We start from the raw sequence: 16,850 nt of genomic DNA, 5'->3' as shown, positions 1-16,850 counted from the left end.
CTATTGTAAGTAGAGCAGCAGTGAACATTTTGGTACATGTCTCTTTTTGAATTATGGTTTTCTCAGGATATATGCCCAGTAGTGGTATTGCTGGGTCGTATGGTAGTTCTATTTTTAGTTTCTTAAGGAACCTCCATACTGTTCTCCATGGTGGCTGTATCAATTTACATTCCCACCAAGAGTGCAAGAGTGTTCCCTTTTCTCCACACGCTCTCCAGCATTTATTGTTCCTAGATTTTTTGATGATGGCCATTCTGACTGGTGTGAGATGATATCTCATTGTAGTTTTGATTTGCATTTCTCTAATGATTAGTGATGTTGAGCATTCTTTCATGTGTTTGTTGGCAATCTGTATATCTTCTTTGGAGAAATGTCTATTTAGGTCTTCTGAGCATTTTTGGATTGGGTTGTTTGTTTTTTTGATATTGAGCTGCCTGAGCTGCTTGTCAAGTTTGGAGATTAATCCTTTGTCAGTTGCTTCATTTGCAAATATTTTCTCCCATTCTGAGGGTTGTCTTTTCATGTTGTTTATGGTTTCCTTTGCTGTACAAAAGCTTTTAAGTTTCATTAGGTCCCATTTGTTTATTTTGTTTTTATTTCCATTTCTCTAGGAGGTGGGTGAAAAAGGATCTTGCTGTGATTTATGTCATAGAGTGTTCTGCCTATGTTTTCCTCTAAGTGTTTGATAATGTCTGGCCTTACGTTTAGGTCTTTATTCCATTGAGTTTATTTTTGTGCATGGTGTTAGGGAGTGTTCTAATTTCATACCTTTACATGTACCTGTCCAGTTTTCCCTGCACCACTTATTGAAGAGGCTGTCTTTTCTCCACTGTATATTCTTGCCTCCTTTATCAAAGATAAGGTGACCATATGTACATGGGTTTATCTCTGGGCTTTCTATACTGTTCCATTGATCTATATTTCTGTTTTTGTGCCAGTACCATACTGTCTTGATTAGTGTAGCTTTGTAGTATAGTCTGAAGTCAGGGAGCCTGATTCCTCCAGCTCCTTTGTCTTTCTCAAGATTGCTTTGGCTATTCGGGGTCTTTTGTGTTTCCATACAAATTGTGAAATTTTTTATTCTAGTTCTGTGAAAAATGCCAATGGTAGTTTGATAGGGATTGCATTGAATCTGTAGATTGCTTTGGGTATTAGAGTCATTTTCACAATGTTGATTCTTCCAATCCAAGAACATGGTATATCTCTCCATCTATTTGTATCATCTTTAATTTCTTTCATCAGTGTCTTATAATTTTCTGCATACAGGTCTTTTGTCTCCTTAGGTAGGTTTTTTCCTAGATATTTAATTATTTTTCTTGCAATGGTAAATTGGAGTATAGTCTTTAAAAATTGTGAATCACTATGTTTTATACCTGAAACTTATATAATATTGTAAATCAACTATACCGTCAATTTAAAAAACAGGGGGAATTGGCAAAACAATGTATGGTATATCCATAGGAAGGAATATAAACCATAGTTAGTGTAACAAATATACTTCTTCATATACTAACATAAAATGATCCTGAAACATATTATTAACTGTAAAAAAGGAACTTTAAAAAATGTTAAGTAGAAAATTATCCATTTATTAAAACACAACCATAAATTTGTTCATCTGTATATATAGCAACATATGCTCTGCTCAAAGCACTCACCAGACTGTTACTGTTTAAAGAAAGAAACAACTTAGGATCTCAATAATTTTGCTGATTTGGGCCTTATGATAGAATTTGATAAATGATGGCTATTGGTTCATATCTGGAAGCCAAATAAATTTTGGCCATCACGTTGTTTTGTTTGTTTGCTTTTTAAATTGAGCAATTATTAAACAAAACATGAGAGTCACATAAAAAACAAACAAACCCAGAATTACCAGCCTTAAAAATTAGATTTGGCAGCAGTAGATTGAAATTCTGCAAGGCAGCCTGTACCTTCAAGCCCACCACAATATTTATTGATCCTTTTACTCATTTCCATTATCTCTGTGGCACCTGTACATTTGTGAGTTTTATGTCTTTGACTGTTTTCATTATCACTATATTTAATATCTAAAAGCCTTGACTTAGTACACTTCCTTGGATGCTAATGTACTGCTAGAACTGATGGCACATCTAGAAAATGATGAAGTAAACTTTTTCTAGTACTCCCTGATGGGTGTTTTTCTTTTATATATATTAATGACTCCAGCTTCCATCCCAGAGTGCCAGCCACATCAGGGAGTGTCAATGAAAGAATAAATGAATGAAAAAATAAGTGAAATCGGTGGCTGTGGAATAGAATAAAGGCAGCTGGTTAGATCTTTGGTCTCATTAGCTAAATGTTATCATTGAACTGAACATCTATAGCTATGGTTGCATACTGTAGAGCAGTTGGAGTCTTAGGAGATAACCTAATGTGATTAAAGTTTCTTACCTCTCTGTGTGGCAACAGAAGTTTCCTTTGAGTAGCTACTTAGAGAATCATGAGTTCCTGGCTCTTGATGTAGATCAGAACCAATTTGGTAGAAAAACCATAAAAGTGAAATCTACTAGTTAGGTAATCCTATGTTAAACCTAAATGAGTAGGTCAAAATCCAAGCCCATCATTCCAGTTTTCAAAGATGAGATGCAGAGTTTCTGTTATTTTCTCTCATTCTGGGAAGTCTTTAGGTTTAACTTCAGAAGTAAATGAATTTGAAATAAAGCTGTAGGCTAACATTCCACTGTCTCAACTAACTCTACAAATCAGTTGAGTACCCTGACAATGTGGGTGTTTCCCTTCAGTTAGATCTAATTGAAAACCCATGTGTCTCTTAATTTGCCTTAGACATTTCCTATATGTAAGGTATTATTATTGACTTGGGAAATGACAATACAGAAAATCAGGACCCATTCATTAAAATTTAAACGTTTATCAGATTCCATTTCTTTTTTTTTTTTGTGGTACGCAGGCCTCTCACTGTTGTGGCCTCTCCCGTTGCGGAGCACAGGCTCCGGATGTGCAGGCTCAGCGGCCATGGCTCACAGGCCCAGCCGCTCTGCGGCATGTGGGATCTTCCCGGACCGGGGCACAAACCCGTGTCCCCTGCATCGGCAGGCGGACTCTCAACCACTGTGCCACCAGGGAAGCCCCCAGATTCCATTTCTAAATACAAAGAAAGCAACTTAAAGTATGTAATTTATGTTTTAACATTTACATTTGATCTGTCACTTTTTCTTTGAGCTAAATGGCCCCAGCGTACACACAGGGAGACCAGCAAGAAAGTGAAGTCTTACTTTTTAATTAGAGCAAATGTGTTAAATGGATGTAAAGTAATTTGAATACAGCAGAGACCTCTGAAATCTCTATCAATAAATCTGGAACTGCAGCAGGTCTATCTCTGCATCATAGATTTAGTTAAAGTTGGGTTTGAATTACGACAGTGAAATGAATATGTAACGAATGCAATCAAGTGTCAATAATTCATGAGAAAGTAATTCCTTAATGTTCATGACTCACTTAATAATTTAAGATTTTTTAAACTTGATACTAGGACCAATGAGGTCTTCATAGGTGAAGAAATAAGGAAATTCAGTACCAGCTCCAAGTATTGTTATTTCTTGAGTTCATCTAATTTTCCTGCTATTTATTTTGTGGGAAGAAAAAGAGTTGTTTTGGTAATGGTCTATTTCTATTTGGTGTTTCTGTAGATTCCACACAAAAATTATTTCCTACATAATTAATGATCAGTTTGGTTCTGATTACATATTAAACATTTAAGTAAAATTTTCAGTCATTCAACTAGTTGGATGTTTGTCATCTATAACACAGATTTATTACATGTGGGGATTTATTTTGAGAAGCAATGCTAAGTGTAAAATGATATAGTCAGGGTTTTATAAATATCCATTTTGGCTTTGTCTATTTTATAGGCAATATTTTTTTCTAGAGACATTTATTTGAAAATGCTAACCAATATATATTACCTATGCTACAAAGGGGAAAAATAATTTGGTAAGATATAAAAGGGTAAAAGTGTGTTTTATTTCAACTTGACATTTCACTATACACTCTCTTTGCTAGAAAATGTAGAGTAAGACCAGTAAAATCCGTGTGTTTTCATCTCTTTTTACATACTTTTCAGTCACCACTGTTTTTATTTCTCCTTAATCCAGTGTTCCATGTGTTATAGGAGTTCTGTCCAACACTATAAAAGTGTCCTTATTTGCATCACTTTTCATATTAGATGTTCAAGAGTCCTTTGAAAAAATTTAAAATGATTTGTATCTGCTAGAGTCTCTTACCTACATGTTTATTTCAGCTCCTTAGAAAATTCTAACAGTTTTTCCCTCAGAAATAATGTTGTCTTTTATCCTTTAAATTGTTATTTAAGTTACATGAAACATGCTGAACTTAGCAATGTGCTTAGAGAAGAGAAGGTTGTTTAATTTAATCCAAGCTAAATTCCAAGTGCAAAGCACTCCAAGACAATACTGGATTACCCAAGGTAAATAAAAGGTATCGAGTTACCCAGGAGAGTAACCCTTACAGAAGTTTTAGTGTCACTAGTGTTACACCTTGTCTTTATCTAGTCTGGGTTGAAGACCAACAGTAGTTTTCACAAATAGTACAGAAGCCAAAGCTGTCCTCTGTGCAATCTTTCTGTATCCCTAGTACTGTACCATTTCTCACAGTGTGGTCTGTGGCTAACTTGTTTTAGACTGTCTCACTTAGAATGCTTGTTTAAAATGCTTGTTATCAGGTATCCTTCAAGACCCAGTAAATCACTCATCCATGTCCAAGATCAGACCTGGGAACTTTCATTTTAACAAGCTTCTAAGGTGGTTTTTAGACACCCCAAATTTTAGAAACACTTCATACAATCTTCTCTGATAGCTAAAATCTTTTCAGCAAATTTTAAAGCTGTGAGTCAGGATGTAAGCCAGAGGAGTTGGAAATAAATCCTCGGATATATCAGTATCTTTAATTTTGAGATTTGTGTAATGAGGGAGTAATGAAGAAATGATTATGTCAGTGTCACTGAAAAGTTTTGATAACACTCTGCATCCTGAAGAATGACAATACTACACAAATTCTATGTGTCTGAATAAAAAAGTGTCTATGGGTAAAATATGAAGGTACTTAAGTTTTTGACTGTATCTCTAGGTTCACAATGTGCTACTACTCAAAGGATCCGTTGCATCATTTATACTTGTAAATTGCAAAATTGCGGACTCATTTACTTTTTCAGGTTAAAAATTAAGTCAGTGTGTTTTCTTTACATTTTGATATTTTGATTTCTGTACTTTATCACTAATTATGAAATATGAGGATTTGATATTTTTTATTAAAATAGATTTAAGCATCAACATAGAGCTGAACAAAAATTCTCACTCTGCTGTTTATCCCTAAATTAAAATCAATTTAGCAGTATTCTGGTATACAAATTGTATGGGAGTGAGCCCTCAGAATAGAATTTTTAGGATCTTTCTCCGATTTTTTTTTTTTACTAATTCCAGTCTTCCTTGGGGTCAGTGGGCTGTACACAGCTTGGATGGGGCTGCTCAAAGGTAGGTTCTGGGAACTGATGAGAGCAGATTAGTCAATTCTTATCATTACTGCTTCATTCCTGAAATCTGCCTTGTTCTGGTAGACGTACTATGATAAACTGTTTATCATTCCCTCCCACAATCAGAGTCTGGTGGCCTTAAATCTTCCAAATCCCAAAGTACCTGAGACCCAGCCCAAAATATCTGCAGGCCATGAAGATATTAAAAAGGAAAATTATTCTATCCAGGTCTTTAATCGACTTGTCTATATGACTGTCAGCAGGTTGGTGCACAAGGCCTCAGACAAGAACATTGCTTTCAGCAAATTGAACAAATTAAGTGAGATTGAGATTCAACTTTACAAATATGATTCCAATTTATAGCTATTTGGAGAAAGTATTCTATTCTTAATGCCTCAAAGCCACAAAATATCATAGTGAGAATGTCTGTTGCTAAATGTGTCAGATTATTATGTGTGTTTGCAGTACAACATCCTTAATTAAGAAACAGCTTATCAGATGTCAAATCCCAGTGCCACAATTTATTACCTATCTGACTTTTGTAAAGGATTGATGAGGATCAGAATATGCCACCCCAAAATATCCTTCTTTGGTGTAAGGATTATTTTGAGCTGAAGGCAATTGAGGAGCAGCAGGTGAAGGAAAAACTAAAAGGAGAGCATAACCTTCCCTTTTGTAAAGGAAATTAACATTTATAAAGGAAATTTCCATTTGTAAAGGTGTCTCTGGCTCCTCTAACAGGGAGAGGGAGGACTGATAACTCATGCAAGTGGTTACTATCATGCCTGGCAAGGGTGGGCATAGTTATCTTACAACAGGAAATCCTGGTAAGGAACACGGAACTAACAAGCTACCACCAACTGGAAGAATTCGGGAAAGGTCAAAAGGAGAGAGGAGGTGCCAGAGATATACATAACAATCTGCCTCCCCCCTCTCTGAGGGGGAATTAGGAGTTCTGTGACTCTGCCTTATCACTGAATAAACTGATAAAGCTTAATATAAAATGACTATTATTGTTATCATCATTATTAGAGTAATGCAATGATAACAGTTCGTTCTCTACCGCAAAATCAGGTTAGGTTGACGCTTTCATTGGTCTTTTGTTGTAGCTGTCTACACTAAGTGTTAAAAAATATTGGACTGTGTGTCTTCTTTATATGTTAGAGTTTAAACTAAGAAATAATTCATCATAGATAGAATGTTATAAAGTAGTACATGTTAATTTAAAAATTAATCTTATTTATATTTTAATTAAAAGAAACAAAAGAATTATGTAGCATCTTTTGAGTGTGTTAATATTTTCAGTGCAGTTCAGGTCATTCCATTTTTCTTGTATTCACCTTGATGTGAGGCATGATTAGATTAGTTTCATAAAGCAGGCCAAGCAAATTCCCATGAATCTAAGTTACTGACTTGGACTTTTATAAAATTATGCATTTTAAAAGTGTTGACTGAAAAAAAAATTGCACAAGCTGAGAGTTGTGAGTTAAGTTTTATCTGGGGCAACATGAAGACTGTAGTCTGGGAGATGGCATTTCAGATAGCTCTGAGAAACTTCCCCAAAGAGGTAGAGGGGAGGGTCAGTGTTATACATGACTTTAGTGAAGGGGGGGTGGGTGGTACCTGCAGTCAAGCACACGTTTTGGCAGAGGCTTGCTGCCAGTCACAAGGAGCACATGTCACCATTAATGATTTTAGTGCTTTTCTAGATACGAGGAGATGCAAGAATTGGGCTCATAAAATCTTCTCCTGAAAATATCTATCTGAAGCCCTGTTCTGCCAGTTTTTCCCAGGGCACAGAGTACCTCATTCCTGATCTCCGCCCTGAACTCCTTTCAGGGGGTCTTGAAGGGGTCAGCAGACTGAAGTGGCTCATGATTTATTCCTTGTAGAGGTAGATGGCAAGTGCCAATTTGTAGTTGGCAAAAGCTAAAAGGGACTCTTAGCTCCATCAATATGGATTGTTCCTTGGATTGATTTGGGACACTGAACATTTCTAAGAGAGTCAAAATATATATTAGCATATTTCAGTTGCTGAAATATCATATTGTAATGAATATATTCAACTTTATTTCCCCAGTGTTTCTCGCATTTAACTACAACTCCATTCATCTCCTATATTCATTTATTTATTTTACAAAATACCTATTAACATCTTGAAGAATGCATTAATCTTGGGCAATAATTTACAGAGAGAAAACTGAGAATTTGTTAAATTAAGAGAATTATACAAGGGCACAGTAGTTAATAAATCTGAGGGTGTGTGTGTGTGTGTTTGGTTCTTAAATTCAATTACATAGCAGGTTCTTCTGTTCCTTATTCACCCAGGTAGCTCTGAGAATGTGAGTCATATAAAGATCATTCAGGAATGTTTAACTGGGACACTCTTAGTAGAATACAGTATAGTTATGAACTGTAGGGGAGGAAGAACTTATCTACCCTTTTAGGTTCAGTGGTTGGGGGAGGAAGGGGGCACTATGAATTAAACTGACCACAGACAGATTAATAGGAGAAAAGGCATATACAGTTATTAATTTTTAATTTTACATGCATGGGGGCATCACAAAAAAGTGAATAGTCAAAGGAGCATTGAGATTCGAGAGCTTGTATACTATCTTATTGGGGAAAGGGACAGGCAGAGGGCACTTCCGTGAGAACAAATAACTTAGAAGTGTGGGGGAAGGGCACTTACGGAAACAAAAATGAATTTTTTGAAAGATAATGTGACCTTGGAAAATAGATAGGCTCTATGATAGTTTTTTGACATTTGTTTGGGTTTAGTGGTGGCTTCTTTCCTTCTTATCTCCAAGGATAGAATTTTTGGAGAGGGGATTTATGACAACTGAATTCTTTGGGGAGGTTCTGCTTTTAGGAAAATAAGAGATTTTAGCAACTCAAATGCCTTCAGCTCAAAATAATTCTTTTGTCAAAGTGGCATATTTTGAGATGGCATATCCCTGCATATCCCCAGAGCCCATAGTACATGAATAATAAATTGATACAATATTAAAAATAAATTTATTAATATTAATCAATAAATATTTGTTGATGGTTCGATTAACTTTGGAACAGTATGATAGACATTGCTAAAGAGACCTTTAGAGTTTAGTTCTAAAAAACTGTTATTTTAACTGCACTATAGTCTCTTCTCTCCTGAGGAAAAAAATGCATTAAATTGATGTAGTCAGTTGTAAATCACATTCTGTATCCTTGACCTGGGTTTAAAGTACTCTCTTTTGCACGTGGAGAGCAGGTGCTTCTGTCCTTTGTAGATGTATATGTGCATGCTGTTTGCCTTTACATTTATTGCTGAAGTTGGTGCCAAAAGAATGTTGATCAATTCTAGTCCGTGCTTGGAGTTTACTCCTGTAAATTAAACTTGACAAAAATAGGGGTTGTTTGAAAACCGACTGTGTGAATTTTCAAAACCTCTTGTATCTGGCAATATGGAATAGAAAATTGAACGCTGTGTGGCCATCAGTACAGCATATTAACTACAGAATATGTTTGTGAGGGGTGGCTTTGTTTGTAACTACTTTGAGTCTGTAGATTTAGGATCCTATCTTGTCAAATAGCTGATTTTGTAAAAAAACCAGAGGAGATCAAATGGTCCAATAAATTTTCTGTGATTTTTTTTTTTTTTTTTAATATCCTGTATTGGGGTCATCCTTGCTTTGGATTAACTAGGCATATAAAACCTCAGTGGGAGCCGTACAGAATTACAGTATACTATTACAGAAAAGCTTCATTATTTCTTGACTCACTGTGTGCTATTGGTAAAACCCACCAGATATAGAAAGATGGTATACAGGCCCTCTGATCTGGTTTGTTAAGAGTTTATATTTGACTGTATGCAAAATGGCCATCAGTATAATTGAAGAAAAGAGACAGATGTAAAGTCATATAGTTTTAATCAATTGCTAAATCTGCCTGGAGGACAAGAAATACATCTGCCAACATATTACTTTGAATAGAAAAACTTAATAAGTGTTTTTAATAATGGTGAAAAAGTTGTAATGTAATAAAAATACATTTCAAGAAAATAATGTGTGTGAATGAGTGCTTGGTCTTACAAAAGGGAAAGTTTCTTTAGATGGATTACATAGGCTGCTTTCATCTATGTCAGAAAACACATGGCCAGTTGGGGCAGAAGTGTTTCTATAGCTTTCCACTCTCAAGCAAATATGCCTATATCTAGTCCAGATTGCCTCCTGCCCAATTAAAAATAAACGTAAGCAGTGAGCACAGAGGTATTTGCAGTGTGACTGAGCTGTAAATACTGTGCAGATTAAAAAAAAAAACCTTATGCTAAATGCAGCTTCCCTAGTATGAATTTCACCTGTGTCCGTCTCCCAGCTTTTCTCATTGATGTAGCTACAAAGCCCTTTCATCTCATTGGCTTATCTTCCTGCAATTTTCCTTCTACTGCTTTCTTCCAGAATCAACTCCCTGACTGAAAGGAAGCCTACTGTCTGGAGTCAGCTTCTCCTCTCTTGTTGGCCGTAGGACTTAGAAATAACTGAAGACTTGCTTCGTGGATCAAGATGGAGACTATTTATATGGATAAAGGCTAAAGGTATGTGAAGATGTTTTAAGGCTAACTTAATTATATGTATATATAGACCTGATAATGACATTAAGATTGCTTACAAACAAGGAGATATATATTAAAAATGCCTGAATCAAGATTCTTCTTGGGCTGTCTTCGAAATTATATTTTTTTCCATGGATGAAACAAGTTCTGATCAAGGATTTTTACGTCTGATCAAGGTTACCAGTGACAGTTTCCAACTAGAAATGTGAATGCTTGGTTCATAATTAATTTTAATAAAGATTAGGGAATTAGAAGATATCAGAGCAGCATGATGCAAAACAGAGTTTCTCAGTGAGCTCTCCTCATTCCACCTACATCAAAATAACCTAAGATCCTTGGAATGAAGCTCAGAAATTTGCTTTTTATGAAACACCAGCTACTTTGTCCACTAATGTCTGTGACTAACCTCTATAAAGAGCCTAATATGGGCTTTAGAAAAATATAGACCTGAATTAAATTCTGCTTTAGCCATCTACCACTTGTAGAATCTTGGGGCTCATGTAACTTAACTGAGTCTTTAATTTATTACTTGTAAAATAGGAATACTTCCAAAATTTCAGGATTGATTGAGAAAATAAAATGAGATATCATGTGAAATGGCCAAACAACTTTTTAAAATATTTTGTATACTCAGAGGTAATTTAAAATAAAACTCACTTGTATACCGTATATCACTTTCAGCATACTGGAATGGGCCATAGAACTGGGCTCTCATGGTTATATGTGTTTGCCAAATTTTCAAAATTAAGATATTTTTGCTCCAATCAGTTAAGTCCACTTCTCTGTCTACTATAACTTCTACAATGTTACTTGGGTCTATAGGCGTGTTTAAGATTCAATTAAGGGATGTTGAATTGAGAATACTTTTAGTTTGGGTTGAGTGAGATATATTTGTGTGGTGTGCAGCTGTCTAAGAGTAGCCGTGGCTTCCAGGAATATACCTACCTTCCACTGTGAGGACTCCTTCCAGTCAAGACCCAGAAGTGTAGGGCTTGGAGTCATTATGCAATCTGATAACATTCAACAGTAGCAGACACAACTGGAACTCTGTGGGAAGTAGAGATGAAATAAGATCTGAAATGTATGGAACCATAAGCTACTATGTAGACATTTTTTCTTACTATCAAATGCATAAAATTGTAAGCAAAGGATAAGGTTCTTAAAGATGCCAACTAAGAGCCTAAGTTCTGTTAGGAATATGTAATTTTAATGCACACATAATTTTAAATACACAATGCATTACTTTTATTTTTGATAGGAAATCATACACAGTAGAACTTATCACAATTCATGAGTTTGTGAGCCAAAATCTATAGTATTATTATAAGCACAAAGTAAGTCTGTATGGGGATTTGATGCATCCCAACTAATGATAATAATAATAAATTCTATCAGGTACTCTAGAGGAAAGGTTGAACTACATTTATAGTCTCCTCAGAAAAAAGATATTGTAAAATGATTGTCCCATCCAAAGGCAACCAAAGATTTACAGCAAAAAAAAAAAAAAAAAAAAAAAAGTAGAAAAATGAATCCTAGAAGTATGTTAGAGACAAATAATTATTTTCTGGATTTTATGCTTGCAATAAATCATAGTTTTTGTATATTTGTTTTTTATTATATTTCTTTATCCACTCAAAATAACCCTCACATTTATATTTACTTTTTATTTATATTTTTTGTTCTTTTACTTTAATAAGACCCCATACTTATTTAAGCTTCAAGTCCCAGAAAATCTGGGTCCACTTCTATGAGTATCCAACATACATGGTGGTAGAAACTATATTTGTTGTTAATAAACATCATATACAAAATTAAAAAAAAACTAGTTCAGAATAATGACTTATATTGTCCAACATTAACATGTAACTAAGCTATAAAAGGACCTGATGAGAATTAAAACATCTCTGTATTTTATTTCAGTTAGAAAATTAATAGAGAGTGACCAGTTTAAGATAGAATTGGGTGGTAACTGACCTGTCTTAGAAGTTATAACAACAGGGTCAAAGCAAAGATGACACAGTAATCACTCACTTAGGATTAACTAGTTATAGGTCAGTGAGTCACATACACAAGTGGATACAAAAGATAAACTACAACACTGGGAGATGGGGAATAGGAATAAAATAAAAGGGGGACTCAGTTGAAAAGGCAGTCTTATCTCCCATTTTAACATTTCCAAATATTACCAAGATTATATCCACAATGAGAACCAGAATTTTCAGAATAAGCCTCACTAAGTTTTTTTTGTTTTTGCCATTGATTTCTTTTTCTGAAGAATCTTTCCCATTGTTCGAAGCTGTTAAACAAAAGTTAGAAATATTTGTTGCATAAGTGGACTTAGAGGTCATTAGATCTTGTGGGAAAAATGCAACTTCTTAAAAACTACTGCAGTTAGAAGCCAAGGAAATGTTATTGAAAGCTGGCATCAAAGAGCAAAATTGTCTTGGAGATATAACTCAGATCATTGTGGAACCATTAGATACAATTACCTTAGACTCATTGTGACTTCTGAGGAGTGATTTTTGAGGAAGACACTGAATCGTGAAGCAATTGGAGTGGGTAACAAAGTGTAATGAGAAGTGAAAGTATGAGCTGCTAGATATCTACTATTAAGAAGTGAATTCTAAAACAATAATACAAATTATGTCACTTTGTTAAAAGAGAATGTGTAAGTGGAGTTAAAACTATTTATTCCTCATTTATGGTTTTCATTCATTTCTAAAGGCCAGATATTTGCATAAAGCTCTTAGCACTTAACATTACTTTGACTCTGATCATTACTTTGACTCTGATCATTACCTGAACTGAATTTTAAGTCTGTCTCATTAATATTTGAGGCTTTTAAAAAAGATATACTTCAATTTTACTTAATTGCAGTAAAACTTTTTCTCAATATTTAATGGTGGTTATAGTTTTCTGCCATTTGTAAGAAGTTGTAATAGCTCTCTAGTAGAAATAAACAGGAGAAAGTTTGAAACTAAATGTACTACTTTTTTCAAAAGCTCAGAATTGGGTAGCAAAGCTTTGAAGTTTCTAGGCATACAAACTTCATGTACAAAAGAGACTTTAGCACCCTAGGGTAGGAAAATTAATTGCACCTTATAAAGTTTTTCTAGGCCTAAATTGTGAGAGTAAAAATAACACACTGGGGAAATCTAAATATATTCAGATGAGTATGTTAATGGACAACAGGCATTTCAGTTATAAATAATTAGATTTCTAATTGCATTAAAATTCTGGTGATTATTACAGTAAAAAATAATAAAAATAATTATCATGCCACCCATCACTAGGACTGGACCTTTATCACTGCTGTTTAATCACATTAAAGCTGAATTTTATTTACACATTTAGTTAGGATTTACAGAAAACCCATAATATGCAAAATGCTGTCCTTATAAACTATGATGAAGATGTGAAATATAATTTACAGTCACTACTCCAAGGAGTTTTCAGTATAAGAAGACATGAGGCAATCAATTTAAGTTTTACATAACACAGTGAGGAAGTAACACAGAGTTAGAAAGAGATGTGAGATGAAAAAGAATAGTCAAAATTAGGTTTCAGGGAAAACGTCTAAAATTGGAAAATTGACTTTTACTTTACATAAAGGAAATTTCCTTTGTAGAGTCAGGGCTTCAACAAAAAACCTTAATAAATAAGGAAATTAAAAAGAATTTCTGAGCACTCCTCAATCTCCAGTACTCGCACAAACACTTTCCCAGTGTCAACCCAACCTCTGGTCTTTCTCATCTGGGAAATTCTTTGTTTTGTGCTTTTCTTTGACTAAGAAAATAGGAATGTCTTCAGAAACCTTGAGCCTTTTGTTGTTAGCTTCTTTGGGAGATGGTGGTAAATGCTTTGATTTAAATAATGTCCTCAACAACCTCATAGACTCTCTCCAGTTACAGTGCCACTCTTAGAGCTCTAAGGTTTCTGGTTCTCCTGAGGCTCAGTGAGAATTATCTAGTACCACAGTACCTATGAATTATACGCTAAGCATACATAGTCTTTTCCTCTTAGCCCTTCAGAGAAATAAAAGCAATGCTAGGAATTTTATTCTTTGTTCCTATCTCAAGATCGATTAATAATTTTCTCAACATAATACCCAAATGTGTGACATTTGATAAAAATAATTAACAAAAATACTTTATATTTGTATGTCTATTACATATTCTATTACATATTTCATGTACATATATTTATAAAAATGTAATCATACCATACATGGTTTTATAAACTACTTTTGTACTCAATGACATCTTTATGAAATATATGCTTCATTATTTTTAAGAGCATCATATATACCATTATTTAAATAAGGCAATATTATAATAACCATTCTGCTTTTTAAGGACGTGTATTTTATTCAACCAGCATTCACTATGTGCTGACTTTATTCTGTGCACTTTATAAGTATTATAAATATTAATATTAATTATCATCACAGCTACATGATGTAGGGCCTCTAATTTTTGGTTTTAACAAATAAATTTTCAATTATTTCCCCTAGACTTGTATCTTTGTACAATCTTCAGGCAAGATGCTTGGGTGTGAAATTTCTAGATTAAATAGTGATTTTAACATTGATAGTTACTGCTGAACTGCCCTATGAAAATCTTGTATCAATTAATTCTATGATAAGAAGTGTATGAAAGTGTACATTTTCCTGCTCTTGCCAACATGTACATCCTTTCTCTTTGAGTTCACTTAAGAATCAGCCAGTGTTAGTTAGGTCCTCCTGAACAGCCAGTTAGCTCTGTGAGTGACTCTTAACATAGAGGAGAAGTTAAATATCAACAACATGATAACAATGTTGGAGGTTGCTCCACACAAATAGAAGGTCTGGATCATTACCACACTTGGAATGTGTAACCCTCATTTTTAAGAGCCCCTTCTTAGTGCAAGGACAAATTTCCATCATGTTGAGGAGAATTTAAAGTACAAGTCATCAGCTTATCTACTAAGCATTAACTGTCTTACTGATGTTCTTTATCTTGATTCGGGCCTCAATTCTAGGAATTGGTATCCTGATTTGTCCTTTTATCTGTGGATAGTCTAATAAGAGTTCTAGAATTAATAAACTGTCCTTCTGAGGCAAGGACTGTGCCCTGTACATGTTAATCTTCCCAGAACCTTCTTCAGAAACCCAGACCCCTGATATGAGCACTACTAACTCCTACCTGATAACTAGTGTTCAAGCTTCTCAAACTACCTGTGGTCAATCTCTCATTGCCACATCCTGTCATCCTGCCAGCTACCTACCTAAACTTGTGACTCAAAAGGTCTATCTGCTTGTACAGGTGTCTGTCGCCTGCTGTGGTGCCTTCCTGTCCTCCCATCTTGCAGCTTTTTGGTTTACCTGTCTGGAACCCACCCATGGCTTGCAGCTAGTTCTGTCACAGAGCACCTGCCCATCTTGTGTGGCTTTCCTCTATCTGGTGCCTAGCTATGGCTGATTTGACTCATTTTGTTGCTGACAAGCAAAAGCTATTTAAAATGTCGTTACAAAACCAAGTGCTAAATTGTATTCGATGGGCTTTATGTTTAGCTCCGTAATTGGAGGATCTAACCTATGGCAGAGTCAAACATCTGGAATAGCATCTGTAGGTAAAGGGTGAGCAGCTGGCATGAAATCATACCCCAAACACAGAGACATTTGAAAAAATGAACCTGGATTTATCTTCTTCTAATACTGTTTCCCAGACAAGTGAGTAGGGATAATGGAGAACATCATCAGCAGATTTAGTGAAACCCTTGATTGATGAGTTACACTGGGAACATGTTACTTGGTGCACATTCTTATGTGGGATATAGAAGGTAAATAAACACAGATGGAGAGGATGTGCACTCTGTGTTGAAGGGGGGCTCACTTGTCTAAAACTCATGTCTTACAACTAAGCATGTCCTCTGCAGTGGAAGAGCATGGAAGGAAGCTACACTAAGATGTGAGATCTCCCATTCAGCTTCTCTTTGGCTGAATGTTATTTCCTGCTTTGTATTCTTTAAAGCTAAATGAACATCTGCACACCCAGTAAGATGGGAACTTACCGGGTACTGTAACCTTTTTGTCAATTTCAAACATATGACTAATTGATAACAAACCATTGGTCATGTTGTCTAGCACATCAAATCAGGAAGTTTTCTTTTTTGTTTTTGTCTTTTATTGTGATAAAATTTACCATTTTAATTGTTTTTAAGCATACAATTCAGTAGCATTAAGTATATTCACATTATTGTGAAATCATAAACATCACCCATTTTCAGAACTATTCATCATCCCAAACTGAAACTCTATGTCCATAAATTACAATTCTTCATTTTCCCCTCCCCCCAGCTCCTGGTAACTGCTATTCTACTTTCTGCCTCTATGAATTTGACTACCTAGGTACCTCATATAAGTGGAAGCATACAATTATGTCCTTTTGTGTCAGGCACATTTCACTTAGCATCATGTTTTCAAGATTCATCCATGTTGTAACATGTATTGGTACTTCATTCCTTTTTATGGCTGAATAATATTCCACCATATGGTTCAGTACATTTTGTTTATCCACTCATCTATTAATGAACATTTGGGTTGTTTCCACATTGTGGCTCTTGTGAATAATGCTGTTATAAAAATTGCTTACAAATATCTAGTCAAGTCCCTGTTTTAAATTCTTTTGTGTATATACCCAGAAGTAGAATTGCTGGATCATAGGGTAATACCTGCTGTAATATTTT

The sequence above is a fragment of the Hyperoodon ampullatus genome, assembly GCF_949752795.1.
Source record: "Hyperoodon ampullatus genome assembly, chromosome: 8".
NCBI classification, from domain to species: Eukaryota; Metazoa; Chordata; class Mammalia; order Artiodactyla; family Ziphiidae; genus Hyperoodon; species Hyperoodon ampullatus.
Note: the sequence above shows the minus strand (reverse complement) of the source record.